At 46.4% G+C, this 5,000-nt stretch overlaps 2 non-coding genes across 2 annotated transcripts; both read right to left on the bottom strand.

Moving 5' to 3' along the window:
• Positions 1-465: 465 nt before the first annotated feature.
• On the bottom strand, positions 466-622 carry LOC123719906. The gene has a single exon (XR_006756003.1). It is a non-coding gene; the product is annotated as a 5.8S ribosomal RNA (ribosomal RNA).
• Positions 623-974: 352 nt separating this feature from the next.
• LOC123719896 lies at positions 975-2,880 on the bottom strand. The gene has a single exon (XR_006755997.1). It is a non-coding gene; the product is annotated as a small subunit ribosomal RNA (ribosomal RNA).
• Positions 2,881-5,000: the final 2,120 nt, after the last annotated feature.

Consider the following 5,000-nt stretch of genomic DNA (forward strand, 5'->3'; position numbering starts at 1 on the left):
CGCGTTTCGCTTCCTCTCGCGAGAGTAAGAGAAACTGAGCCGAACGCGACAACTTTCAACGACAGCGTCGAGACACGTCGACGCGCGCACCGGCGCCGACCGTCGCGCGATCGCCATGCGGGACCGGGACGATGCGAGCAAACACGCGCGACGCGTAAACGCGAACGTCGTTGTCGTCGTTGTCGTTGTCGTTGCGTAAAGACTCGACGCGCACCCGTGCCGCGGGAGACACGGTGCGGCGGGGAGAATTTATTTGTGCGACAAAAGTATCGTATAGACGTGGCTTAACACGGCCAATACGGATGACGAGTCGTAATCGAACATATATTCGAACGGATCGTTCGGCCGCTCGGCGGCCTAGCGAAACCGTCAATTGCACGCGCGACAGAGATGCGGCGCTACGACCGGAGTCGCAGCGATCGCCGCTCGTCACGCGAACAGTGTGGCTTTTTGTTTTTATGCAGCCGGCCCTCAGACAGGAGTGGTCCTGGATATTTCTCCACGGACCGCAATGTGCGTTCGAAATGTCGATGTTCAAATGTGTCCTGCAGTTCACACTATGACGCGCAGTTAACTGCGTTCTTCATCGACCCGCGAGCCAAGTGATCCACCGTTCAGGGTAATCGTTTTGTTTTTGTGTGTGTTTTTGTATGAGAAAATATAAAAGGTGCGAAAAAATTAAACAAAAAAATTTGAAAATAATACTTATCATTAACGTGTACGACAAATGAAAAGAAAGAAAATCTCTTTTATTTGCGTGGTTGTACACAAAAATTATAAAATATTATTTCAAAGTATCAATAGGCGATAGCGAACGCTAATCAAAGCGTGTCGCAACGCACACGTCGCGAATCGACGAGAGAGAGTCAACCGTCTCGGATTCGATTTTGATTCGTATCATTCACGTGTTTTTGTATTTTTTTCTTTTTTTGCGAGTCTTTGACAACAACAAAACAAAAAGAAAAAACCAACGTTAATGATCCTTCCGCAGGTTCCCCTACGGAAACCTTGTTACGACTTTTACTTCCTCTAAATGATCAAGTTTGGTCAACTTCCCAGCAACGCCGACGGCCGTGAGGCCACCGCGTGTCGGTCCGAAGACCTCACTAAATCATTCAATCGGTAGTAGCGACGGGCGGTGTGTACAAAGGGCAGGGACGTAATCAACGCGAGCTTATGACTCGCGCTTACTAGGAATTCCTCGTTTATGGGGGATAATTGCAAACCCCAATCCCCAGCACGAAGGAGTTTCAACGGGTTGCCCGGGCCTCTAGGCCAGGGAGAACATGTTGATTCCTTCAGTGTAGCGCGCGTGCGGCCCAGGACATCTAAGGGCATCACAGACCTGTTATTGCTCAATCTCGTGCGGCTCGAAGCCGCCGGTCCCTCTAAGAAGAATTTTAATACGTCGCCAGTGAGTTGCGCTCCCCGAGAGTCGCGCACACCTTGAATGACGACGCCTATTTAGCAGGCTAGAGTCTCGTTCGTTACCGGAATTAACCAGACAAATCGCTCCACCAACTAAGAACGGCCATGCACCACCACCCACCGAATCAAGAAAGAGCTGTTAATCTGTCAATCCTTCCGGTGTCCGGGCCTGGTGAGATTTCCCGTGTTGAGTCAAATTAAGCCGCAGGCTCCACTCCTGGTGGTGCCCTTCCGTCAATTCCTTTAAGTTTCAGCTTTGCAACCATACTCCCCCCGGAGTCCAAAATCTTTGGTTTCCCGGAAGCTGCCCGCCGAGCCATTGTAGTAACGTCGGCGGATCGCTAGATGACATATTTACGGTTAGAACTAGGGCGGTATCTAATCGCCTTCGAACCTCTAACTTTCGTTCTTGATTGATGAAAACACCTTTGGCAAATGCTTTCGCTGATGTTCGTCTTGCGACGATCCAAGAATTTCACCTCTAACGTCGCAATACGAATGCCCCCAGTTATCCCTATTAATCATTACCTCGGAGTTCTGAAAACCAACAAAATAGAACCGAGATCATATTCTATTATTCCATGCACGAAATATTCAAGCGGCATTTTGAGCCCGCTTTGAGCACTCTAATTTGTTCAAAGTAAAATTGTCGGCCCACCTCGACACTCACCGAAGAGCACCGCGATAGGATTTTGATATTGAACCGGCGTTTTACCGCCGGCTCACCGACGATATGCTCCGCAGACGTGTCAGTATCACCGCGGATGCGGTGCACCGACAGCGCGGCGCACAAATGCAACTACGAGCTTTTTAACCGCAACAATTTTAGTATACGCTATTGGAGCTGGAATTACCGCGGCTGCTGGCACCAGACTTGCCCTCCAATTGTTCCTCGTTAAAATATTTAAAGTGTACTCATTCCGATTACGAGGCCTCGTAAGAGTCCCGTATCGTTATTTTTCGTCACTACCTCCCCGTGCCGGGAGTGGGTAATTTGCGCGCCTGCTGCCTTCCTTGGATGTGGTAGCCGTTTCTCAGGCTCCCTCTCCGGAATCGAACCCTGATTCCCCGTTACCCGTGACAACCATGGTAGTCGCAGAAACTACCATCGAAAGTTGATAAGGCAGACATTTGAAAGATGCGTCGCCGGTACTGGACCGTGCGATCGGCAAAAGTTATCCAGATTCATCAAAATTAACGACTTCGGACGCATGGCCCTCCGCCGATTGGTTTTGATCTAATAAAAGCACTCATCCCATCACTGGTCAGAGTTCTGATTGCATGTATTAGCTCTAGAATTACCACAGTTATCCAAGTAACTGAGTAAGATCTAAGGAACCAAAACTGATATATTGAGCCATTCGCGGTATCGCCTTAATACGGCTTGCACTGAGACATGCATGGCTTAATCTTTGAGACAAGCATATAACTACTGGCAGGATCAACCAGGGAGCTGCTTACGCAAACGACACGCCTACACCGCGGTCACGCGGCTTCGGCGAGCCGCTGGCTCGGCGGCGTCGAGGGGCGCGCGCTTGCGCGCGCGCCTTCTCGACACGCGTGAACGTAACGCGTCGAATTTGCACGCGACGCGACGTTCGCGCTTCATATCGATAGACTAACTTTGACCGGTCTACGAGCGGCCGTCCCGTCACGATCTCGCAACGAGGTGATGTACAACGATGCTCGACCACTGTGAGGGACATAAAACTGCAACGAACACGACCCCGCGGGCGGGAATCGATGTTGTGACAATTTGAAAATTGAACATTCATCTAAACGCAACTTCTCAATTTTTATTCAATACGTTATTGTAAACATATTAAAACTCGGCTGGCAATTACATGCGCACACACACGCATGATTCGCACTAGATACGATCAACGCCCGGAGCTTGAGGGATAAATTCCAACACGACGCTGCGCACACCGTTTCGACGATGGGCGCGTGTGCGTCCTCTTTTATACATTCTTTACATATACGGTCGCCGTGGCGACCGCGCACGTGTCGAACACGCTAGGCGCCCTGCGTTGAGGTGTGCCTAGAAGCGTATTCTTTTAACATCACAGATAACACCGGGGGAGACGGTCCCAAATCTTGGTCGATTGGTAACATCACCATACGGTCTGCGAACGCGGTGCTATAATATAATTTTATATTATATTATATAAAATATGAGGAGGAGTAGTATGTATATTCTTTGTTATTTTGTGTTGACACAAGAGAGATATATAAAATGTACTATACACCACACACACAGAGAGAGAGAGAGCTGGGAAAGATCTCGGCGGTCTCGCATTCGAAATACGAATTTGATATAATTTCCTCCGAAAATCCATACCCATATCTATATCATCCATGCGCGAATATATGTATATAATATTCTCACACTTCGCACAAACACAAAAACAAGAACACATTCTATTCTCTCTCGTCCGTCGTTCGTGTCTATTTGAGACGAACGACGCGCGGCAACGAGAACGAGTCGACGCTGTGCGCACGACTGTTTCGCTCCACATCTATACCGAGAGCAATAGTCCGCGTCGGCATTGGAGCGGACGTCGAATGTTTCTCGTAGAGCGAGCGAGAGAGAGACGATTTTTCATTTTATTATGTATGTGTATTGGCGTGCAGTAGTAGCACGTAGTAGTACTAGTAGTAGTAGTAAAAAAATATTATTATTTATTTTATTGACTGATATGATTTTGTTTGTTTTCTTTTTTTTGAATAGACATTTGTATTGATAGATATGTTTCTCGTTGAAGCTCGCAGCACACGCTCAGAGAAATGGCAATGTGGGTTTATTTGAAGAAAAGAAAAAACAAAAAAAACAATTATATTTATTAATAATATGTATGTATGTATGTATGTATGTATGTATGTATGTATAATAATGAATTATAATAATTATTCCGATGCAACGTCAGAGGAAAATGTTTCTCGTACAGGTGCGGCGCGCGACGGCCGGCCGCTCGACAGTTTCGCGCCGAATGTTTCTCGTTGAAGCTCGCAGCACACGCTCAGAGAAATGGCAATGTGGGTTTATTTGAAGAAAAGAAAAAACAAAAAAAACAATTATATTTATTAATAATATGTATGTATGTATGTATGTATGTATGTATGTATGTATAATAATGAATTATAATAATTATTCCGATGCAACGTCAGAGGAAAATGTTTCTCGTACAGGTGCGGCGCGCGACGGCCGGCCGCTCGACAGTTTCGCGCCGAATGTTTCTCGTTGAAGCTCGCAGCACACGCTCAGAGAAATGGCAATGTGGGTTTATTTGAAGAAAAGAAAAAACAAAAAAAACAATTATATTTATTAATAATATGTATGTATGTATGTATGTATGTATGTATGTATAATAATGAATTATAATAATTATTCCGATACAATGTCAGAGGAAAATGTTTCTCGTACAAGATCGCCACGCGACGCGACAAGATGCCGTTCAACGGCACGATATCTACAACTCTGTCGATAGATATGTAGATAGTATCTACTCTGTCAAGTATATGTGTGTAACGTGTGGTGGTGTGTGGTGTGGGGTTTTGTTAGCGATAGCGAT

The sequence above is a fragment of the Pieris brassicae genome, unplaced genomic scaffold (genome assembly GCF_905147105.1).
Source record: "Pieris brassicae unplaced genomic scaffold, ilPieBrab1.1, whole genome shotgun sequence".
NCBI classification, from domain to species: Eukaryota; Metazoa; Arthropoda; class Insecta; order Lepidoptera; family Pieridae; genus Pieris; species Pieris brassicae.